At 36.5% G+C, this 26,334-nt stretch overlaps 1 pseudogene; it reads left to right on the top strand.

The window, feature by feature from the left end:
- Nucleotides 1-9,173: 9,173 nt before the first annotated feature.
- Nucleotides 9,174-9,830, top strand: LOC101719236 (thioredoxin reductase-like selenoprotein T pseudogene; annotated as a pseudogene).
- Nucleotides 9,831-26,334: the final 16,504 nt, after the last annotated feature.

Raw genomic sequence — 26,334 nt, forward strand, 5'->3', positions numbered from 1 at the left:
TTTCCATTTTTTCTGAATTCTCTAATTTATTGGTATAGTTTGTGAAGTAGTTGTTAAAGACGTTTTTGCTTTCAGTAGTGTTTGTTGTAATTTAATCTCTATTTCTAATTGCATGATTTGGGTTTTTTCTCTCCTTTTTGGTTTATATTGGTTAAGGGTTGGTTCATTTTGGTTATTTTTTTCAAAGAAACAACTTAGATTCATTGATTCTTTGTATTTTTTATATCTCAATTTAATTGACTTCTACATTGATCTTTGTAACTTCCTTCCTTGTTCTAGCTTTGGTTTGGAATTGTTCTTGTTTTTCTAGGACCTTGAGATGTGTTGTTAAGTTACTTATTTGAGCTCACCCTGTTTTTTTTGAAGTGGGAATTCACATCTTTAAAATTCCCTTATAGGACTGTTTTCATCATGTCCCATAAGTTCTGGTATGTTGTATTGCAATTATCATTTAGTTCTAGAAATTGTCTTATTTCTTCCTTGATTTATTTCACAACTCATTGTTTAGTTAATAGGGTGCTGTTTAGTTTTCATACATTTGCATAATTTCTGGGGGTTTTTGTTGTTGTTGTTGATTGTTAACTTCATTATGCTATGGTCTGATAATATATCAGCATGGTATAATTTCACTTATTTTACATTTGCTTGAGGCTGATTTATTGGTAGTATGTGGTTTATTTTGGAGAAAGTTCCATGTTCTGCTGAAAAAAAATGTGTATCCTGTTATTGAGTATAACACTCTTTAGATAGCTATTAAGTCCATTTGTTTGAAAGTTTTGTTCAAATCTGATATTTCTTTTTTGATTTCTTATCTAGTTAATTTGTCTATTTGAGATAGTAGGGTATGAAATCCCCCACTATAACTGTGTTTATGTCTATCTGATCTTTTATGTTAGTGATATTTGTTTTACAAAGTTGGGTACACCACTGTTTAGTGAATATATGTTAATGATTGTTACCTCTTCCTCTTGGATTGTTCTCTTAACCAATATATAGTGACCTTCTTGGCCTCTTTTGATCAGTTGAAGGTTGACATCCACTTTGAATATAAAATAGCTAAACTTGCTTTTTTTTGGTTCCTTTTGCATGGAATATTGCTTTCCATCATTTGTTTTTTAGTGCATGAGTTTCTTTTTTGGTTAAATGTGTTTCTTGTATATAAAATAATGCTGGATTTTTTTTTTCTTGATCCATTCTGCATCCATCCAAGTCTGTATCTTTTGATTGTAGAAATGAGATAATTCACATTTAGAGTTATTACAGATAGATATTGACTTATTCCTGCCATTGCCTTATTTTCCTGTTGTTGATTGCCTAACTTTCTCTTCTGCTTAACTGCTCACCATACCTGGTGTTTTCATTCTATTAAACCATTTTGTCACTGTTAGCTTCATTGTCTCTTCTTAGGATATCCTTGAGAATTGTTTGGAGTACTAGTTTTATGGTCACAAATTTCTTTAGGTCTTCTTAATCATGAAAGTATCTTATTTCTCCATTAATTTTGAAAGATGGTTTTGCAGGACATGTCAGCCTGGGTTGGAAATTGTTCGCTTTTAGGGCTTGAAACACTTCACGGCAAGCTCTCCTGGCATTTAAAGTTGGTGTTGAGAAGTCTGCATAATTCTAATGGATTTTCCTTGACAGTGTTTTGTTTCTTTTTCCTAAGCACTTTTAAGATTCTGTTCTTGTACTGGACTTCTGGGATTTTAACTGTAATGTTCTGTGGAAAGGCTCTTTTCTGATCATGGCTATTTGGAAATCTATGTACTTCACTTTATATGTTAAATTCTTTTACCTTAGTTGGAATGATTTCAGCTGTTATTTCAGTAAATAGGTTGTTTGTTTGTTTTTTTCTTTTTGGTACCAGGGATAGAACTCGAGACCTTGCAATTGTGAGGCAGGCGCCGAAACCACTGAGCTAAATCCCCAGCAGTAAATAGGTTTTTATGCCATTTGTGATATCTTTTGATTTTTTATTAATTCTGATTAATATTAGTTTTCCTCACTTCATCTAGGAGCTATTGTGTCCATTTATCATGTTCTCATGGTTTTAACATTTCTCTCATTAATTGATCACTGACAACAGCCTTGTCACCTGGTTCTGAGCTCTGTCCTTGCATTGGGCACTTCTGCTGCCCATGCTTTCAACAGAATTTGGGGGCTTTTAGGGCTGAATTTCTATTTTGAGCCCTTTTGTGGATTCTAATTCTTTTATACACTGGTCATGCCTGTTTTGCATCATTTTTTTAGCTCTTTTACCTTTTTATTCATGTCTTTTTTTAGACTCACTGATGATTTTATTCAATTGGCCCAATATCATTTCACATATATCTACTATGACCTTGCCAATTGCCTTATTAAACTTTTTTTTATCTCCCCTGACACCATTTCAAATAATTCAGGTGTGAGGCTTTTAGTTTCTTCCCCTTTGGTGCCCCATGGATCAGCTTTGGGGGAGTTGGGAGTTTGGGGAGGCATTTTGTTGGCTTATCTTCTCATGTTTCTATTTTTGTTTATTTTGGGGTCAAAGCTTGTTGGTTTAATGTAGTGGGAAGTTTTGTTTCCAGTATGGGAATCTCTTTACTTCATGTCTATTTTTTGGTTGTATCCGCTGAGCGTGTCTCACTACTGGCCTTTGCCTCTATCATAGGGTCCAACCACTTCTATTTACTTGAGAGGGACATTTTGGTATGTTTGGGTCAGTACTCAGTTCTTCCAGAATGAGCCACAGTGTTGTTAATGACCTCCAAAGCAATCCACATATTGGTATCTCAAGAAAACCAATTTATAACAACAACTATAGTAATAAAATTAGCATCAATTATACCATTAAATACAAACTGAGTATTGGCAAACCCTAAGGATCAAAAAAGTAATAGCCTTGTTGTCCATAAAAAAGAGATCTATGTATAATTATAGTATAAACATTAAGACAAAATAAAACATTGATCTACTATTGATGTATACTAACTAGCTACTAAATGGAATGATTTTATCTCTACAAACAATAGTACAGTAATCAACTGCAATAGTGTAAAGTTAACTACTTATCTAGAGATTTAGAAAGCTTAGCAGTTATACTAGTAAAGGTGGAAGGAGTGGAGAACCAAAGAATGAAAAAAAGCAAAATTTGTAAAATTAATTGATAGGATATAAGATAGAGAGGAAAGTAAGATAGGAAGCCCTATTAAAAATGAAAACAAAATTAATAGTGATAGAGATCAGTCACTGAAAAATGCACAAGAAAAAGAAGGAAAAAGATAAACAGCAAAAGTAGGAGATAAAAGAAAAATAAGCAGGAAAAAGAAAAAAAGTTGGAGAGAATAGATTTAAAAAGCTAAAAATAGAAGCTACAAGAAGAGGAAAAAAAAGTAAGAGAAAACCTCCAAACTTTGAAAAAACCCAATGAAGGAAAGATAAAAATAATACAAGATAGAAAAATCAAAAAAGACTGGGCCAAAGAAAAAATTCCCGTGTTACTGAATAAGCGATTTCTTTCCATGATCCGCAGTCTTGGAATCCAACCAGACATGATTTTCTATGCCTAGTGTTAGCACATATGGGTCTCTGAGGTGCCCTCCTTGCACTAGAGTCCACGCTGTTCACTCTGCCCCACCCAGACTGTGCTTACTGTTTGAGCCAAGGCACATCCTTGCTTCAGTAGCTGGCAATGGGCAACATGATCAGCCCTCTGTTCTCTGTGGGATGCAGGCTGTAAGGTGGGGACTGGAGGTGGCTGTTGGATTTAATGGCTACAGTCCTGTTCCCTTCTCTGCCCAGGTGTTGTCCTCTTCTGGGATCAGGTTGGTTCCTTAGTCTTTGCCTCTGCTGCTCTGCTTTGTGCTCCCCTGGAGGCAGGGGACCACTCCTACAGTGCAGGTCTGCTCTCTCACATGAGGTGAGGCGCTGCTCCCCTGTTCAGGTTTTTCAGTGTCCATGGGACAACTGTATGAGTGCATGAGGCTGCAAATAATTGACCCAAATAAGTCACTTCCATTGCTGTTTTTTTCTAGTTTGCATTTACTGTTGTTATTTCTTATTTGTTTTTAGGATTTTAATTGTCCTGTCCTGTTCTGTTCTGTTCTGTTCTGTTTTGTTTATTGTACTAGAAATGAAACCAGGACCTTGGCCATGTTAACACATGCTCTAGAACTAAGCTACATCCTCAGCCTACATCCTTGTTATGGATGGCTACACCTCAAATTCTCCTTGACAATGTTTGGTGGGAGGAGCCTTACCAGGAGACAAAGCCATAAGCTCACAGTTATCATTCACATACATGAAGCAGATTCAGACAACAGAGGAAGACAAACAGTTATCAACATTTTAATGATCCAAAGAGAACAGAGTATATACAGGGGATAAAATCATTGGCTGTACTATTTCCACCCTAGTTCTAATTTTCAGTTCCCTTCTCCTAGAGCTTTGTTTCCTTACAGGACCCAGAATAAGTTGGGATGCTATTGTATAGAATAATGATTCGCAGAACTCTCACCACAGAGCTGAGTTTTTTAATTATTCCAAATACAATTGAGGAAAACACAGGAGTACCACATTATTAACAGTGTCAAATTTCTCTATATTTCAACAAAATAATAATTAAGTCTTCACGTACATCCACCCTACTTGATTATAAACTCATGACAGAAATAATAGTCAATACATTGTCTCTCCCAAATATCTAGCATAAATGTAGTAAATATTCAATAATTGTTGAATGAGAGAATATAAATGGCCTTCTCTTTCTGATGAAATGTTTGGTCAGGTATCTAAATTTAAACAACTAAAACAGTCTGAGGAAAATACTTTCAAGCTTTTAAAATTTTACTTAAGAACTTGAAGAACTGTACAGATCTTCTAAGGCCAAATTCTACCTACAGGAGGAAATTTATACAAGTAATCTAGAACCACAATTGCCATGTGAGCATTCATTGAACCTGGAATACTTGAACCTTAATTTCTATGGCTCTGATAGTTAATGTTGGTTGTCAACTTGATTGGATTGAGGAATGCATAGGGAATTAGCTGAATGTGACTCTAAGGATGTTTTCAGAGATGAGTGGCATGTGGGACGGGAAACTGGGTGGGGGAGAGGATACCTCTCCACTTGTGCACAGGATGTGGACAGTATTGAATAGGCTGAGGTTCCAGCTAGAATAAAAGAAGAAAGAAGTCCTGCAGCATAGTCATCTCTCTCTCTCTCTCTCTCTCTCTCTCTCTCTCTCTCTCTCTCTCTCTCTCTCTCTCTCTCTCTCTCCTCTTCCTGACCCTTTCCTGGCTACTATGAGGTGAGCAACTTTCTTCTAACATGCCTTTCTACTATGACATTTCTACCTTGCTATATACCTAAAAGCAATGGAGCCAGTTGACCATGAACTGCTATCTCTGAAGTTGAGTCAAAATAAATGTCCCGTCTTTTAAACTGATTTTCTCAGGTATTTTGTCACAACAATGGAAAACTAATACAATGGCATCACTGGTAAAGAAACAGAAAATCAAGATCAGAATCTGCCAAATGGGAAATATCCTAGGTAACCTTCCCCTTTATAAAGCCCCATTCTCAATGTGAGTCTGAACTAGATGTAAAGCATTTATTCGCCTAGCATAGAAACACATCAAAGAAGATTTTTCAGAGCTTAATAGGAGGTTGTGGAATGTCCTCAAGAAATAAAAAGCAAAAGTTGGCCCTTACACAAATTTGCAAACTAACTTTAAATTTACTAAGGGACTGTAACAAATGTACCACAGTGGTATAGGACATTGACAGTGGGAAGATGTAGGAACTCTACTTTTTGCCTAACTCTGCTGTGATACTAAAAATACATAAATAATAAAATCTATTAGTTTTAAAAAGTTAATTAGTGTGAATCCTCAAAAACCCAAAACTGAGAATTTCTCTTAAAACTAAAAGTTTCAGATTACTGATATTTCATGCTCTCCAAGCAAACCAAAGTCCACTCTGAAAAAATACACTTTCAGTGTAGGCCTCAAGAACTTTGACAAATACTTATGTAAGATCCTGGGATGGTGTTGTAGGCCTGTAATCCAAGTACTTTGGAGGTGAAGGCAGGTGGTTCACAAGTTCAAACACAGACTGGTCAATTTAATGATCTACTGAGACACTATCTCAAAATAAAAAATAAAAGGGGTTAGAGGGTTCCAGGGTCATAGCTTAGTGCAAAGGCCCTGGGTTCAATCCCCATACTGAAAAAAATAAAATAAAAACTCATGTGAAGATAAGGTACATATTCCAAAACAAACAAACAAAAATGCCCAAAGAAACAAGGTTTCATGTACAAAATCCAGCACAAACAGAAGATTCTTCAAATAATAAAATAATAAGAATTTAAACAAAATCAAATATAAGCATGAAAATATTTTCAGCCAATATGATATATAAAATATAACAGATTGGAAAAAAAATGAAATTGTATTCTTAGAAAACATAAATGTAAGTATTGAAATAGAATACAATAAATGGATTCATCCAGATTAGATACAGCTGACCAAAGAAAATGCTTCAAATTGTAGCACAGGAAAAAAAAAGAGAGATGGGAAATATGAATAAGCAAGCATAACATACATATAACTGGGGTTCCAGGAAGAGAAGAAAAACCCAGGGACTGAAGAAATATTTCTTGATATTTCCCACAACTGATAAAAGGCACTGATTTATAGATTTCAGAAATATAAAGGATCATAAGTGGATAAATATAAAGACTCATATCTAATGATATTGTTACCAGTTAGAGGTCTTGTCCAAGTTCTTGATTCCTGAACAAAGAATTGATCAGGACATCCAAAGGAGCACCAAGATCAAATATTTATCTGAAACTGAAGTACACTCCACAGGGTGGGAACAGGCCAGTGAGGTGTTGAGGAGGCTTGATGGTGAGAAGTTTAAGCATTCGAGTTTGGGATGGGATTGAGGGGTTGCTTTAAAGTTTGATTTGTGGCAATGAGTGATTTGGTTTGGCCCCTCCATAAGGTAGAATTTTTGACCTTTTACAGCTCTTGAAGGTCATGACATCCAAACCCCATGGGTAGGGCAGTAAACTTGCATAGTCAATAATATGGTAATTAGGGTTAGTATTGGCCAAGGGTTGCCAAAGACCACTGGGTGCATGCCTGGAGACTTACTGTGTGTAAGCTAAGTTATCTGGTTAAGTTGTCCCACTGTATTTGACCTGGGCATCCTGGTCATGGGCTAATGTTTAACTCAGAAAGTGGATCTAGTCCTGGAAAGCCAGGCTCCAAGACAGGCCCTTCCTTCTTTTCTCAGCCACTTCTGAGGTTAATTGTGTCTCAGATAGGGCTCAGAAAATGGGCCCCAAGATAGGGCCTGTCCTTCTTTTTCCAGCTTTTTCGTTAGAGATCGCCTGCTTCAATATCTAGAGAAATTGCCCCACAATAAGACCATGAAGAGATTTAAGATGTTCAGAGAAAGAAAAATCAGCTGCTTGCAAGAGAGTAACATTTAGACTAAGAATCCATAGAAGAATAAAATGCTGTCTTCAATTTGCTGAAAATAATGATCAAACAGAGAAATAAATTCATTTCAAGAGGGAGTAAAAACATTACTACCAACAGAGGAAATTCTAAAGGAGAAGGGAAAATGATCACAAATAGACCTATCATGAAAGAAAGTAATTAAAGGCATACAAAGTATGAATAATATTTCAAAAAGGAGTAAGTAAAAGCAAAGTATGATGAGAATTAAGAGTGAACCTTTAGATTTAGCATAGTGATAGTTATTGGTGACTTTGACTTTTTAAAAAAGTTAATGCATTTATAGGTACAAAAGTCAAACAAAGAAAAAAATAAGAGAAATTGGAGTCAACAAGTATGTATAACTCATTTCAGAAGTTTTTATTTAAGGGAAAACAGGAAAAGTGAGTCATAAATAATATTTAAGATGTAAGTAAAATAATATAGATGTTCCTATGCTGATGAGAATAATAAGAAGCATAAAATTGATGATTCAGGAGAGAAGGGTGTCTTTCAATAGCTGTTAATTAGGTAGGACAGATTGGATGATGCTGCAGGGATCATCCTAGGTAGGAACACAGGAGCAGTTCATCCATCAAAAAAGAGAAAGCAAAGGCCAGGGATTTAGCTCAGTGGTACTGCCACCTGCCTCGAAAGCACAAGGTCCCAAGTTCGATCCGTGGTACAAAAAAAAAAAAAAAGACAGAAAGCAGGCTATATAGGTCTATGTGCAAACAGATGGGTAGATGCAGTAGTGGAAATCTGTGGAATATTTCTCTGACTCCTTTTTCAATGAAATAAGAAGCAAGGTCTTGGCCTAAGAGCAGGGATGATAAAGACGTCAGAATTTGGGAAAGAGAAGGGAAAATCTGACATAGTTCTCTCAAAACTAGAAGAGTGATTGACCAGGGAAATAGTAATTGTCTGGCTATATTAAGAGAATGTTTGAAACACTAGGGTGACAAATTTAAAAGAGACTAATCAGTATCCTGTAGTTTTCTTTTAGTCACATTCCCCTGCATGGAATCAGGCTCAAAGAATGAAACTGTCTCATGTAGCCAAATGAGTGGTTTAGCCAAGCAAGATCAGCAAGGCAAAAGAGGATAAGAAGCTTGACAGTGTGTGGGGAGAAAATGATTATCATGGTTAATACTGAGTGTGTTTACCTAAGCCTTCTGAGAAGCTGACACCAGTGCAGAATTAAATGTGCCAGGATTTGGGTTCAACAGGAAATGGCTGTCTGTCTAAGAAAAACTGAGGAGGGAGCCCAGGAAAGTGAGACAAATTATCAGAAATTGGTGCAAGTAAATCTCTAGTCCAAGGAGAGAGAATGGGAGGTTGGTTTGCTCTATAGCCTAAAGATCTTTGAAGAAGATCCAGTATGGCTGTTGAATGCCAATCAGAAAAATCCAGTATCTCCCACTAACAGGCCTGCCTCATAGCCCTGCAGCACTCGGCGATAGATGAGATGAGCGAGATGAGAACAGTGAGAGATTTCTGTGAAATATGAGCTTGTCACAAATGTGATCCCATACATGGGGCCCTTGATAGTTTCCCGCAGAATGGAGTCTGAAAGGCTCAGAATCCCAACTGCCAAGAAGGCAAAGAAAGGCAGTGGGGAGCAGCTCGCACCTAGGCTTTGGACTGGCTGCAGCCTCAGAGAGAAGGCGGCCGAAGTGGCTGTCTCAGTTAAGATGAGGCTTTTGCTGCTGCTTCTGAGGGCAGTGGTCAGGAGCGAGGCGTCGGCCAATCTGGGCAGCGTGCCTAGCAAGAGACTGAAGATGCAGTATGCCACGGGGCCGCTGCTCAAGCTCCAGATTTGTGTTTCTTGAGGTTATAGGTGGGTGTTTGAGGAGCACATGAGGGTTATTAGCCAGCGGTACCCAGACATCCAAATTGAAGGAGAGAATTACCTCCCACAACCAATTTATAGACACATAGCATTTTTCCTGTCAATCTTCAAACTAGTATTAATAGCCTTAATAATTGTTGGCAAGGATCCTTTTGCTCTCTTTGGCATGCAAGCTCTGAGCATCTGGCAGTGGGGCCAAGAAAATAAGGTCTATGCATGTATGATGGTTTTCTTCTTAAGCAACATGATTGAGAACCAGTGTATGTCAACAGGTGCATTTGAGATAACTTTAAATGATGTACCTGTGTGGTCTAAGCTGGAATCTGGTCATCTTCCATCCTTGCAACAACTTGTTCAAATTCTTGACAGTGAAATGAAGCTCAATGTGCATATGGATTCAATCCCACATCATCGATCATAGCCCCACCTGTCAGCACTGAAAACTTTTACATTAAGGAATTTTTGCAAGAGCAGCATGACTGACATTATGAAGGCCTGTGCTGAAGACAACAAGCTGTTAGTACAGACCAGATTCTTTTCTGGCAGGCTTGTTGTACCTCTTGGAAAACCTCAATGCAAGATAGTTTTTTAGTGCTGGCACATTTTGGAGTTCTGCACATTCATGGAGTGCAATAATACTGTATACTCCCCTATTCCTATTCATCTAGTTAATGTTTCTTTTTAAAATGTAGGTATTATTACTGCTTATAATTTTTCCTCAGTCATATTTAAAAAAGGAGAAATTGAATTACAGTTTGTTTTTTTTTCTCAATATGTCTGTTAAGTCTGTTGTGCTTTTTTAAATTAATTCTTGTTTTTTTATAGTTTAAAGTCAATGTTTTGGGGAATACAGCTGAAGTTCCCAAATGCTTTATAAAGTTTATCAGACATCTCTTAATTTGGCCATGTTCAATTATAGTTTCCAAAATATTGCTAGTTATGAACAATGCATTATAAGATTATGGGGAGAGGGTCCAATATCCAGAGTACTCTACCATTTGTGTGTATGTGTGTATGCGTGTGTGATACCAGAGAACTACTACAAAGCCAACTGCTTTTTAAATCCTATTGTGTAGTCAAGTGTCTTGCCTTGACCAATCTACTGAGTTGAATTAACTGGGTCTTTACCTTTATACTTAACTAAATAAAAAACTAAGCAGATGTCAAAAAAAAAAGAAGGCAAAGAAAGAAATGAAATGTAAATGGAGTGAGGTACAGTGGAAAAATAAGACTCTGGAACACAGGAATGAATGAGCTGCAGAAAAAGTATGTACAATGATCCCATTTATATAGAGTTCCAAAATAATCAAAAGAAGATATGTCAGTGAGTTTCTCATGTATAATGGCTTAACTATTTTTTTTAGTTTAAGATGGTGCAAAATTAATAAACATTCTGTAGAAATCCACTTAAATTTTGACTTTTGATCCTCTCCTAAGCCAATAATACATAAGAATATACTCAAGATGCTGAATAGCGGCCATGAGCTCTCATTCATTGTCATATTCACAAAAAGAAAGCATCCACACCCTACAGAATACTATGTGGCTAAGTTATAATGCTCACTAGGCTGGGTGTATTAAATGCATTTCCAATTTGTCATATTTTAACTTACAATGAGCTTATTGGGAGGAAACCCCATGATTAGTCAAGAGAATCTGTGTATATTGTGTAAGAATGCACACATAAGTAGTGTTAAATGAAAGCTCTTGGAGACCAAGGAATTTCTGAAAATAAAGGGGGGTGTAGTGAGCCCTTATAGATGCTAGTCAGAAAAGAACCAAGTCCTGGGCCAAGTTCCCACAACTACAGCCGCAGAGTTAAAGATCAGTATGAAAAATGTCTACTGGACCTGGAGCTAAGAAAATTTTTATAATGAAAATCTGGGGAGAGAAACCACAGATTATTTCTATTGAACCTACATTGGCTATAGATAAAAAGGGAAGACAATGCAACACTTAAAAAGCTTTGGAAGAGGAGCACAGTCCTTGAGAAGAAATTGTTCTTTCTGGGCAGAAGGGGTCTGCTCGGATTTGAGTGAAAGTTTTTCAAGTCCTTGTTGTTTTCAGTGTGGCTGTTAACTAATTAACCTTTCTCCATCTCTCTTCCTCCCAGGCCTTGTAATTAATTTTAGGAAATCTCAGAATTTTTCTTTTTTCAATAGTAAAGCAAAAACACAAAGAAACAAACAAAAAGACAAAGAAATCACTAGGTAACCCCTAAAGGAAGGAAGATATGTCAGGGAAGGGCACTCAGGATGTCTTATAAGATAACCTGGCAATTGTTATATTTCTTTTGTTACTTTGGTGTTTATTTTCTTTCTTTAAAATCACCCTGCATGATTTATACACTTCTTAGTGGATTTCAACACTTTAGCAATAAAGAACTTGAGTAAGTGAATGAATGAATGAATGAATGAATGATAAATGGCTCTTGGTGGTAATTGTTTTTTCCACAGGGCTTTCACCTGGGACGTCGTGAATCGCTGCAGGCATTTTGGAGAGTTACTTTAATCATACTCCTTTAAATTTCTAGCAATCTTGTGTTTCTTGAAAGAACATTAATTTTTTCTTTTAAAATATTACAACAGCCATTCCTGGAAACTCATTCAATAGCATTTAAAAGAATGATTTGTTCCTTTTAAAAAGCTTTTTATCTTCAAAGATCCCTCCTAAAGCTTTGGATTTTGTTTGCTTTTTGTTGCTAAGCCAGGCAATCTGCATAGCAAATGTATTTTATTTGAAACTTCCATAAAGTTGCTAGAAGCTGCCTGCCCACTGTTTGTGACATGGTATTGGTGCAGCTGAGGATTAGCCAAATGAGGTGATGTCTTTTGATTATTAAAGCTGAATTTAACTCATGCTTTTTTGTTCAGCTTATAAACTAGCTCTAAGGCTAAACTTGCCTACTGTCAAATTCTACCTTTGTCATTTTACTAATTGTATAACCTGAGTCTGCTCACTTCTGTGAGCCTCAGTTTCTTTAATTTTGTAAGGATGATGAAAAGATATCAAATAAGACTGGTAAGATATCTCTCACCAGTACCTGATGTATAATACATATTCATTAAATGGAAGTAATTACACCGTACTCTATTTTACAGATTCAAAAATATGAAGAATATAAGAATGGAGGTGAGAAGAAGAGTCTAGGAGAGAAAATAGATTGCATTTATTCCTACAAATCCCTTTTCCAAATTGTACAGTAGGAAGAATTGAGATCACTGGCCAGTTTCCACAGATAATAGAGTTAATCTGTGATCATAGGCATATCAAGGCTAAGATAGGAATGCAGAACTCCGCAGAAACTTACTCTCAGACCAACAATCTTTCAGCTAAGCTTCTGTGCCTCCAAAGAGACGTCATATCCTAGAGCCTCCTGAAGAAGTTGATAGAGCACACACATGGGAACTCGCTTAGGTGATAAAGGAAATTCAAACTAAGGCAATCTCACAAATTGTTGCACTCAAAACCTTTTATTGAGAAAGAAGAGAAAATGAGAAAGGTCTTTAATTTGAGGAGAATAAAAGCTGAAGGAGGCAGAACTGTGGTGGAGATCAAACTGCCTCATTAATGAAAGGATGGGACTATTTTCCATGGTGCCACTGGGGTGAAGTAGGGTCTGGTAATTTTCCATTGTGTCATGAGTATGGTGTTTTCAAAGAAACATCTTCCTTCTGTTTTAAGGAATTTCTTTCTAGTACAAAATGTGGAGCCATGCCTATTCTTGACTTGGAAATAGCAATTGCTGTTATAACACAACTAGTCCTTCAGACAATGACTGGGCTCATTTCTACATTGTGGGCAAGGGAAGATAAGGAAAAAGACAGGTCATGGATAGGGGTAACAGGTCATGGATTAAGGCCTGAGAATACCTTCCTTTTGTTCCCATGAGGCTAGGTGTCCTATTTCAAAATAAGTGTTTGTCTCAGTCCCCACTAGCAACTCTATGTTGCACCTGGAGGTTTAAGATTATCCCCAAATCTCTATGAAACATTTTTTTCTTCTCTCTTTTGTCTAATTTTCTCTTTGACTAATAGCTTATTATGATTACAGTTTGCCAAACACCCCAAAGTTTTCCCCAAATGCACAAATGAGATTTCTGAGATCAATGATTCTGCTACTAGAAGTTCTTCAGTTTTTGGTTTTACATTAGTTTTTTCTTCCCTCACATACCTGTGGAGTTATAAATTGATCTTAGCCTTCTCCTTCCTCCCATCAACTTAGCCTCAGAGTGACAGTAATTCACCCTTATAAGAAAATAGACACGAGTGGCATGATCATTCAAGGTAGGTCTCTGCCTATACTTTCTTCCTGTTTTATTTTTAAATATATTTTTACATTTTCCTAGGGGAAAAGAGATCATGAATTATGTTTCATAGTTTATATATTTGATTATATATCCTATTTTGTATGTTCTTCCAACAGCTTCCTTCCAGTGGTGCAGTTCCCCCCATACCCTGTCCCATCTCCTCATGATACTCTGTAGTTATGAAGGAGTTAGCACATTGTAATATGGGTTTTAGTCCATAATCAGCAGGCTCCAAGGCAGGATGGATGGCAAACATGCATCACAGAAGAGAAACAGCTCATGCTGGGGAGAAGGTAGCAAAGCAAGCAAGCAGGGGACAACCATAGCTCTTTCTATTCCTTATATCTTATCCAGGCTACTTAGGGCATGTAGGACTCACACACTTAATTCTAATACCTTTGATCTTAGCATTGCACCATGAATCAATTCCAGCATTGCACCATGAATCAATTCCAACATCACACCCTGTAGATCCATCCACCTCTGAAAAAGTCCCACCTAAAGCATGAGGCTTTGGGGGACATCTAAACACAAGCCATAACAGAGATGTTGAAAATTTCTTCATGTGTTTATTGGTGACTTGTACTTCTCTGTGATCCATAGCACTGATACTGTCCTTCTGAATTGGTGTCATGAAGACTCTCTGCCTTGGCAGTGGGGTCATTTCCTTCATTTCACTCTGATCCTGTCCTTGAGAACTCCCATAGTGCCTGAAAGAAGTATTTTCTTTCTTTTTAGCATGGTTTCTGTTCATCCAAGTTTCTAAGCCTAAAGTTTTCTTTGAGGCTTCACCATTCAGTGACTTTTTCGGGTTCTTTGTTTTTGTCAAATTAATTCCCACAAAGTCATACCAGGTATCTGATTCATTTGCTTCCAGTTGCTCCCATATATTAGTAACCATACCTAGTCAAAGTGCTTTCTTAGACATATTTCTATTTCACTTTATTCTTCACATACTAAACCTCATTGTCGTTCACGAATGAATGAACACACCTTTGCAGAGCCTTCTTTGGGAGTAAGAAACTTCATCCAGCACTTACTGGGTAGAACACAAAGTCATAAAAGACAATGATATCACATCTCAAGAAGAAATAGGGTTGGGTGGGAGAATATGTATGAAAATAAAAATGAAAATTTAGAGTATTCTTCCTATATTGAATGAGAGGTATGAATAATATTTTATGCAAGTTCAGAGTAGGATGTGATCACTGAAGTGATAAGAGGTGATGAGATATTGGTCTAACACAAATGCCAGAACTCAGACTGGCTGAGGATTTCAAAAGACTTACATATGGACATTGGAAATGATAGGAAAGCAGTCAGCAAGATACAAAGTACTTAGTCTGTTGAGTGGATAATTCGACTGGCACGAAGAACTAATTAATGTAACAGAGTAACACAAGAAAAGTTTGGTGAAACAGAGGAATCAGGCTTTGGTTAGCCTTCATGCCAGGCTAAGCAACATTGAGCAGAAAGTCATATAAATAAAAAATATTGTGGAGATAATGAGAATAGACTCTGAGTAGAGAAAGACAGTTACATATATATCTGAAACATGGCTTTGACCCTATTTGTTATGTACTTCCTACAACTTGTTAAGTCTGTCCAAGTCAGTTACCTTGTCAGTTCTATACAAAGGAAATGTTTCTATTTACCTTATAAGATTTTAGTAGATTCAATGAGTTATATCATCTAAAGAGTTTTGCATATTACCGTGATAGTGTTGAGGAATAGCAATAGCTCCAGTAAGTGTAACTATGCAAAACTATGGAGTCTCTAAAAAGATCAGTGGTTGTCAGGGGCAAGAACAAGGGGGGGGACTAAATCATAGAGCACAGAAGGGTTTTAGGGCAGTGAAACTATTCTGTGTGACACTAATTGTGGTTACCTGACATTATCCAACTGTAAAAACCCAGAGAATGTTCACAATACTAAGAGTGAGCACTAAAGTATGGACTTCTGTAGGCTCATTAATCTCACTGTTTTTGTTTGTTTGCGGCACCAGGCAGGTGCAGCACCACTGAGCTACATCTCTGGCCCTTGTGGGCTCATTAATCATAACAAAGGTACTACTCAGCTGCAGGATGTGGCTAGTAGAGAAGATTTTTCATTTGTGGAAGCAGAAGATTTATGGGAACTCTCTGAACTTTGTGTTCGATTTTGCTGTGAATTTAAAACTGCTTTAAAAATAAAGACTGTTAAAAAGATAAAAACATAAAATTTTTTAAAAGGATTACTATGACTAGTGACCAGTAAAAGAGGTGACTGGTCAAAATAAGAGATTTTTTTAGATGGAGTCCAATTGCCATAATGTCATTAGAAGAATTGATTTTTTTTCACGAAAAGTTTTCAAAAAGGAAATTACATTTTACTTTGATTTCCAGGAGAGACTTCATAATTATTCATATCTTGTTTTCAGTTGTGCGATCATTATGATAATGTTTTTTTCTGCAACAAAGATAGGAAATGACTTATTTCTGGAACTATCTAAATTGGTGTAATAATGTACAATCTGGTTTTTTCTTCATTTTATTACATAGAAAAAGTCCTATAAAGATTTTGAAATGTAATTTCCTCCACACACCCTATCCATTCTCCTACCCCAAGGTGTTATGTGTCCTGCCAGCTCAATAAATCTTTTCACCCTAATGATAGGAACACTATATCTTCCTTTCATCGTCTCATAAGGCATGGTCTCATAAGGAAGTTACTCTACCTTTTTACCGTATTCATGTTATTTCCCTAGAACTTCAGATCAGATTTCTATGTGAACACAGATTAGTTTAGGATTATGCTATTATTCTGAATAGCAGAAGAGTATACTTGATAAGATAGATAAGACTATACTTGATAATTTAAGGTACATAATATCACTTTATATATGCCTTACAAAACTTCCATCTGTTGCTGGAATAAGAAATAAATACATATGAAGATTCAGAATGAGACAGACTAGGAGCAACTGATTTTTCCCCCTGCCAGGTGGAGGGAGGGGCGTGGCTTGGCCAGCAGCTGCCTGGGCCTCCCCCTCACTTCCCTTTGTTCCACTTTGCACCCCAACTTCGGTGTCCTCCCTGGCTATCAAACCAACTCAGGCAGTGTAGTGCTCCTCCCCCAAGCTCAACCACCTCAGAGGATACTGCAGCATTTCTGAAGGACCCTGGAGTGGCTAAGATCAGGAAGGGAGGGATCTGAGTGTCTTATTTCCATACCTAGCAAGCTTTCAGCCCTCACCCTTACTGAGACAGGCCTGCAGCTGCTGTATAAGCTGCCTTCCCCAGCTGTATATAATCTGAGGACCTGGACACAGGAGTAAGCATGATCTTTTAATACTACTTTCATGGCATAAAATAGGGTTTACATAGTGACCCACAGAGATGCTTTATTTGATCTGTACAATGATCTAAAGTTTTAAATGCCAGAAATCTGAGAATTCACATACAAAATATACCTGAAAAACCAAAAGATATGACAACACTGTGACTAGCAATTTGCTTGCCTGTTTGCTGGTTTTGGGGTCCTGATTTCTCCAGTGTGCTACATTCACTGCTGCTCCCTATTACTTAATACCACACATTTCATCCATTTTCTTTAATTCTCTGGTCCCCATAGACATTTTATTTATGTGATCTCCTATATTTTCACAATGTATAATACTCTTCATATTTAATATAAGCAGTATGAATGCAGAATATGATGAATGTTTGAATTTTTAAAGATTATTACAGTAAAAGATACATTGCCATTAACCACCTCAAAATGCTCCCCTTGGTTCAGACACACTTATCCCACAGCTCTCACATCTCATAACTCTTCTGAAGCAGTCCTGGAAGTCCTTTTCCAAAAGTGGCTTTAGTTGTGCCGATGTGGCTGCCACAATGTACTAAATCTATTCAAAATGCTAACCTTCCCTGGTCATTTTGACTTTGGAGAAAGGCCAGAAGTCCTACCGTACAAGATCCGGTAAATAAGATGGATCAGAACAGTGTAATGTTTTTACAAGCCTGCCTTTCTATTGGCTGGCACTCAGCAATAGCATTCGTTATATTTTTTATCACATCACATAGAGACATTCACGAACGAGCTCTTCCAGAACTGCTTACAAAAGTGGCAAGAACAGTAGGATAAGTATGTTTGAATATAGGAAAGTATTTTGAGGGGAATTAACCACAATATATCCTTTAATAATTTTATTTAAACACACACTGTAATTTTGGATCAGTCCTTATATGGCAATAGAGACACACAAATAAATGTGTCATTATATTTGGGTTCCCATTGAGTATGACACCTAAAAATAGAAGTTAGATCTATTGAATTTATCATATTCAAGTCATATACTTCTAGCTTTGAATTTTTTTCTCACTGCCAATGCTTAAATGTCATGTTGAGGCCTTCTCAAAACTCATTTGAGGGAGAAAAAGTGTTAACACTCCATACGCTTGTGAATCAGGTTTTGTTGAATCTGTAGTGGTAGCTATATTTTACAATTATGAACCCATGATTTAAAAAAATATTAATTTTTCCATCAAGCATGAGCTATACTTACACATATAATTACATTAGACCATTTGTCTCTCCCTAACCCTGTAGAATATCATTTCGTACATTGCTTGGAATCACTACTGTTAAGAGTCTGAGACATATTTTTTTTTTTTACATAATCAAAGCCATATTCCATTGCAAAAGGATGCTCTTAGTAGACAGCAGATATTGACAGTTTCATTGACAGAAGAGGAAAACCAAGGCACTGAAGACTTGCCCCTTGCCCAACGTCACAGAACAGATAAGTGGCAGAACTAAGAAAAGAACCTACTATAGTCCCTAGCTTGTATTTGAACTTCTTGTCCACAGGCTGCTTTTTTCTGTTACCATCTTTACTCTTTCCTTTTATGCTGCAAATACAGTTGTTACTCTCTAGAACAATGATGGTAATGAGTTTAATCAGGGCTCATTCTAACAAGCTTAGAGATGTCAACAAATGTGGATTTTCAGTTTGCATAGCCTTTTTGCTTAAGTCTCTGGAATCCTTTTGAATAAAAATTGAATTGTTGCTGTTTGAAAAAAACACTTGTTAAAATGGAATTTCACTTGATAATTCCACTTTTTAAATGTTAGTCATAACTAAATTTGGTCTGTATTTGGAGACTGATCAAATCATCTGTGAAACTAATAATTCTGCTATCAAAGATAATAAATTAATTAAGATTAATCACCCAGTTATGAACTACTCATTGTCATGGGAAGGTTTCAGATTTCTCACCACTAAGTATGAAGGTTGTAGGTTTCTCACCATTAAGGAAGATGTTAGCTATAAGTTTTTATAGATATCCTTTATCAACAAAGAAATACATATCTCTTTTCGTCCTAGTTATTGAAAGTTTTTATTTTAATTGTGAATGTGTTGGATTTCATCAAATGCTTTTATTTACATCTATTCATATAATCATGTGATTTTTATTCTTCAGCCTGCAGAGGTGATTGTTTATGTCAATAGATTTATGAATGTTGAACCAGTCCTTCATACCTGGGATTATTAATTATTAATTCAATTTCTTCAAGCAATATAGGCCTATTTAGGTGGCTTGTTTCTTTTTGAATAATTTTTTTGCAGATTCTGGCTTTCAAGGAATTTTTCCATTGCATCTCTATTATCAAATATGTAAATATATTCCTTCATTTTCCTTTTAAAGTCCATGGGATTTGTAGTGATGTCCTCTCATTTTTTATATTAATAATTTGTACCCTCTCTCTTTTTTTCTTGGTTAGCCTAGCTAAGGCTTATAAATTTAATTCATTTATTTAAATACCCAACTTTTGGTTTTGTTGATTTTCTCAATTGTTTTTAATTTCATTGATTTCTGCTCTAATTCTTTCTTTGCTTATTTTGGATTTAATTTGGACTTCTTTTCTAGTTTCTTAAAGTGGAGGCTTAGGTTATTGATTTAAGGCTTTCTTCTTTTCTAATATATGCATTCAATATTATAAATATATTATAAATCTATTTCCAATCTGTGCTTTCACTGCATTCCACAGAATTTGTGTTTTCATTTGCATTTATTTCGTTATTTTGTAATTTCTCTTAAAAATCCTTCTTTGATCCATATATTATTTATAAATGTGCTCTTCATTCTCCTTGCAAGGTGGATAGATCTATTTGCAACAAATTCTCTGAAGTTTGTTTATCTGAGAGAGTATCTATTTTTCACAGGATACAGAATTCTAGGTTGATGGAGTTTTGTATCTAATTTTTCTATTTCACTCCACTCTCTTCTAGTATGCATCTTTTCTGAGGCAAAGTCAGATTAACTTTTATCTTTGTTCTTCTGTAGGTAAAGTGGATTTTCCCCCCTGGCTTTTTTCAAGACTTCCCTTTTATCTTTTAATTTCTCTGGTTTTGAAATTATATGCCTGGATATAGTGTTTACTTTGTTTGATATTGGTTTGAGATCTGGCTTTTTTTTTTTTTTCTCTGTGGGTCTGTTTGCGGTTGTTTTGGTTTTGTTTTTTGCATCCACCCTGTTTACTGCCCTCTAAGCTTCCTGCTTCTGTAATTTGGGTTTGGACATTACTTTGTGGGTAGAAATTCTCAGTCATTGTTGTTTCAAATATTTCTTCCATTTATTTCTTCTACTTCTAATATTTCCAGTACATGTTTAATTATATGCTACACTTTAGTCACTTTTTCTCATTGTAGAGACACAAAATCTGACATCTATGTTTTAAAAGAGAAGAGATTTATTTTGGCTTACATTTCAGTCCCTGGCCAGCCAGGGCCAAAGAAAAAACAGCATGATAGAGGGCGTGGTGAAGGAAAAACTGCTTATATCATGGCAATTAGAAAGCGGAGAGAGACGTCAAGAAGGGAGATACACTGTCCTGGTTACCCCCCTCATGATCTATCTCTTCCAACAGCAAGTCAGCTGTATTGTCCCCAAAAGCCTTACCGTGAGCACATGAAGCCTTTGGGGAACATCTCCAAAATAAAGTGTAATGTACTTTGCTGAAACTCTTTGATATTCTATTCTATTTTCTTTGATTTTCAATGGTGATTTCTACAGAAATATTCTGAAGATCAGAGATACTCTCCTCAGCTACTCAAATCTACAAGTAAACCCATCAAAAGCATTTATCCTTTCTGTTCCAGTGTTTTTGTTTTCTGTGATTTCTTTCAGTTCATTCTCAGAATTTGTATCTCTGTGCATACATTGCCTGTCTGTTCTTGGATGCTGCCATAGTATCTACTTTATCCATTACAACCATATGAATCATAGTTGTTTCAAATTCCCCATCTGATAATCATATTATCTTTACTATGTCTGGTTCTGATGTTCGCTCTGTCTCATCAATATGTTTTTGGCTTTTAATGTTTTCCTTTTTCCTTAATAGCCAGATATGATATACAGGTAAAAGAAACTGCTATTGATAGGTCTTTAGTAATGTGATGGTGAGGTGCTGGGGAAGGTAATTGTTCTACAGTTTTATTAGGTTTCGTTCTTTTATTTATTTATTTATTTATTTTTTGGTGCTGGGGATTGAACTTGGGTCCTTGCTCTTGTGCACCAGGTGGCAAAACCATTGAGGTTTCAGTCTTTTAATGAGAGTATGTCCCTGTACTATGAACTTCACAGGTGCTTCTCAATTCCTCTCTGACCCCCATAGGTGAGATAGGACAGTTAGAGTGGTTGAAACTGGGTATTGCCTTCCTCAAGGTCTGTTACATAATAATGCTCCAGAACTTTTGGCTTTGAGCAAATAGTTTCTTCTTGGGACAGGCACTGTTGGGAAAAACAGAGTCCTTTGGTGTATTTCAAATGGTTTTCTTCCTGGCTCCCAGTCCCTTACCAGAAGAAGAAGGATGGTTTTATCTGATATTTACCATGAAAACCTAGCTGACCCACTGGAGATAAAACACAAAACTGTGGGGAATCCTTATGAGTTTGTCCCATTGGAGTCTTTAACTTCCAGACTTTCCATGGTGACATTTTTTTTCCTAAAACAAAATCAGCTCTCCCCTTCATTCTTTCTACTTTTACATTCCTCTATTTACTATGTCTTTTATTACTGTGGCCACTTTTCAGATCTCTTTTTTCTTTGATTTTTAGTTATTGGCTACTGTATGCATTGGCTTTTTCTTTTTTTTAATTCTGCTTAGGTTTGGTGGAGCTTGTTTGAACCTATGGCTTAATTTTTTTTACAACATTAGAAAACTATTTTACTCTTAAAGATTTTAGGCCATTTCTCTCTTCTTCCTCTTTGACATATTTACATAGATATTAGACCTTTCATCATGTTCCACTAGTGTATTCACACTTTCCTGTATTTTTAATTGTTTTCTTTCTGTTTTATACTGGATATTTTGCATTGTTCTACCTCCCAGTTTATAGTCGTCTCACTTACTTTCTCATCTGTTTTGTCTTAGCTACTTTCTCTTCACTGAGGCACAATACCCGACACATACAAATTAAAGGAAGGAAGGGTTATTTTGGCTCACAGTTTGTAGAGGTTTCAGACCATAGTGGGTGGGACCCTAGGTAGCACAGCAAGGCAGAGGGACATGGCAGAGGAGGCTTGCTGATGGCATGGTGGCAGGAAGCAGAGAGGGATCAAGGGAGGAGAGAGGGAGAGAGAAAGAGCCTTCCAAGCCACACCCACCTCCTCCAAGGCTCCACCTCCCAGCATCACATGTAGCTATAAACTCATTAGTGCACTAATCCACTGATGAGCATCATGCACCCATAATCCAATCACCTCCCCAACACCTATGAGTAAATGAGGCTTTTGTGGGGCATCTAGATATAAACTGTAACATGTTCCTTTACTGATTTGTTGAGCTTTTATTTTCAATTTATTATGCTGAAATTTCTTTGGCTAAGTTATCCATCTCATCACTTATTTTTTAAATATATGAATCATTTTTTCAAGTCTGCCAGTGATGATCCCAAAATCCAGGGCATCTGCGTATGGAAAATTATGGCAATAATTTGAGGCTATTTCCTAGGTCTTTTTGAGAGGAGTTTCTTGTACCTGTTGCATTAGTGATACTATAAACAAATCATGTTATTTTCTCTCCAGGGACTGAGCTATTTGAAGATGGTCTTTGTCTTTATGAAGGCAGGCCTATTTCCATTATACCCTTACTTCTGAGATATATCCCTCCTGGATATAACTGGAATGCTATGGTGTTTACTTAAAACTCCTTCTTCCTGGCAGATCCTAGCTTCCAATGTTTGTCTTTTCAACTCATAAGATAGTTTAAGGTCTCCTAAGATCCTCAGACTCTTAACTGTCACTTTATGTTTACTTGCTCAGTGTTTTGGCCCCATAGATTTTATAAATTAGCTCTGCCTCAAAGCAGAAAGTGCCATAAAATATCAAGCTCAAGAATAACCTCATTGTGTCCTTTTTTGAGGCAGAAAGTTTCAGGTGCACTGTATGCTTTTTGAGGCTCTCAAACCTTTTTTTGGTCAGCGGGGAGGGACGGGGAGGGTGTTTTAACCAGCTTTTCTGGTTTTCTGTGACATTTTATCTACACCAATCGAAGCTACGATTTAGTAGAAATAGAAAATCCTTTGCTTTTTTTGTAAAAGAATAATTTTTCTCATTTTGCTTTCAAAAATGCTCATTGCCTGCTTCATAAAAGTAGATGGACCTTGATATACACATAATTACTGATGGTGCAATGCTGATATAAAAGCATCTCATAAGGCCAGCAAAAGCTCAGAGTACTTTTACGTTTTTTGAATCAACAGATGTCCTTGGTGATGAATGAGTACTGATAGGAGACCACCATGAAAATTGTATTCATCTTTAATGGCCTAAGTGTGCAGCATTTTAAATTGCCATTAATTTCAATGTCATTAATTCTTGATTTTATATGCTTCACTAGGCCAGTGAGATAATAGATAATTAAAAACCACAGATAATTCAACTTTTTCATCATTAGTATTAAGCTTTCTCTCTAAACTTTTTTCTCTTCACCAGGAGTTTTGCCATACATAAACATAGTCATGTTTCAAAGGACACACAGACACAAAGAGAAATTTTCAAAGGCAAAGAACAAGAGGAAAAATAAGTTCCTTAAAATACCCATAAATGAAACAATTAGCTCTAATGTGAGAGGGAATTTTTTAAATTGTTACTATCATTAATATGCATCAGTCCTCAGGGGACAATATTATATCCATTTCCATATTATAAAACCTACTCAGGAGTTTAAGAAACTTATTCAGAGACATCCACAGCTACTGTATGTCATTCCTAGGTAAGACAAAGTAAACAACATTTTTCTATCCTTAATAGGAAGATTGGAGCTCATTCTTTCATCCCATTAAAACTTAAGAAGAACAAAGAGAGAGAGCATCAAGGCAGTCTAGAATCAGCAGTGCTCACAGGATGCTTAGAAGGTACTGAGATCCCCAAATATGTGGATATGGGGAAAACCCAAGCATGGGAAAACAGCTTGAAGGATAAGAGCATCGCTTGACCCTGACACTGCTTATAGACCAGGTCTTGTGAACATGCTATCTTGGGAAAAGTTCAAACCTCAGTAGAAAAAACACCAAGTGCAGCCACTGACCAGGGAATCAATGGGAGGAGAGAAAAGCCATCAGAATATTGTGCAAGGATGGGAATGCTGTCTCTCCGCCTGACCACAAGAGATCACTGATGTTGCCTGCCAGAGAAACACTAGGCCAAACTGGGACGCAACTGAAAATTGTGAGTGTGGGAAGCCAAGGGATGTGAACTGGATGGAACAAATAGCAAAACCTGTGGCAGAATCTCAACAGGAAACCTGAGGTTCCTCCCTGTCAGTGGGAGGAGCACTGGCAACCCACCAGCATTCTGAGGCTAGCCAAAGCATCCAAGTTGGGGGCCTTTGTGTTTCGTGTGTGTGTGTCTGCGCGTTTTCCTTGTTTGACTTTTGAGAGGCGCATGTATTTTATTTATTAATTTTTTTTGGTACTGGGGATCGAACTTGGGACCTTGCACTTGTGTGGCAGGCAGCAGCACCACTGAGCTAAATCCCCAGCCCAAGAGGCACATGTATATATATGTGCATGGCTACAACTATGTGTATAAAGGTTCTACTTTTGCTTGTAAAATATTATATGCAGTTAAAGTCACATATACCACTTCAAATGTTATTTCTTGGTGTTACCTAACTTTACTTGGCTGTTAGGTCAATAGTTGGGTACAATCTCTCATTCTTCTCTCACCTTCATCTATAATTTACCATTTCCTTACATTTGTTACTTTTCTCTTCATACCTTTTCCTACTTCTCAGCTCCTCCCCTTATATGTTTTAAATTTTAGTTATTTTCTTTTTCTTTCTCCATTTCTATCTATTCTTCTCTTTTGTCTATAAACTATTAAGAATAATTCAGGACCAGAGGTTTAGCTCAGTGGCACCATGCCTGCCTTGCAAGCACAAGGTCCTGAGTTCGATCCCTGGTACCAAAACAAAACACGTGCAATCCAAATACTACAGTATCTTAACATTAGGTTTCCCCTCACCAAAAGTTATTTCACGGGTGTTCTAAAATTAGTCTTTCTGTAAGGTCATTGATAAGATTCAATCTCCCTGTATTCTTCCACTATTCATTTAAAATCCCTCCCCTATTCTCTTCTCTCAATTCCCTTCTCATATCCCCACAAGTCTACCACCCTCTCCTTTCTTTTCTTGTATATAAAAACTATTATAAAACTGAATTGTTCCTTTTTCTTCTATTTTAAGAGTATATGCGATTTGGTATATGTTTATGATGAACTGTATATGTTTGGTAACTATTGTTTTTCTTTCTACAGTGTCATACATTGACCTGTCAGGTTCTTCATACCCAAATATCATCACTTACCTCTTCTACTGATCTATATCAGTGCAATTAGAAATGAAAATGGTGAAATCACAATGTACATTGTTGAAATAAAGAGAATTATTAGAAACTTTTAAAAACATATATTCTAACAAATTGGAGATTATAGAAGAAATGGATTAATTCCTAGACACATATGACTTACCAAAATTGAAGATATAAAAACCCTCATAGACCAATAACAGGCAATGAAATTGAAGTGGTAATAAAAACTCTACCAAGAAAAATCCAAGATCCAAAGAATTCACTGCTGAATTCTACCAGAACATCAGAGAAGAACTACCACCAGTATTTCATAAACTCTTCCATTAAATTGAAAAGGATTGAACACTGCCAAACTAGATTCTTGAAGCCAGAACTACCCTGATACTAAAACCAGAGAAGGACTCAACAAAAAAATAGAAAATGATCGGCCAATTTCCTTAGTGGATATACATGTAAAAATGCTCTACAAGGTACTTGCGAACAGAATAAAACAAATCATTAAAAAGATCATATATCATAATCATGTCAGTATCAATTCAGGGATAAAAGGATGCCACAGCATACATAAATCAATTAATGTGATACACCACATAAATAAAAGTAAAACTGAAAACCACGATATTGTCTCAATAGAGGCAGAAAAAGCCTTTGACAAAATCCAACATCAGTTCAGAGAAAAACACTGATAGAAATAGGTATAGAAGGGTCCTACCTCTAACTGATAAAAGCCAAGTATGACAAATTCAAGTCAGGAGACTGCTTAGATTGGAGGACATAAGTTGGTTGTGGAAACGAGGTTAAAATTAATTTTTTTAATTTTTAAA

The sequence above is a fragment of the Heterocephalus glaber genome, unplaced genomic scaffold (assembly GCF_053883595.1).
Source record: "Heterocephalus glaber isolate CG9 unplaced genomic scaffold, H.glaber_assembly_v1.0 deba00001538, whole genome shotgun sequence".
NCBI classification, from domain to species: Eukaryota; Metazoa; Chordata; class Mammalia; order Rodentia; family Bathyergidae; genus Heterocephalus; species Heterocephalus glaber.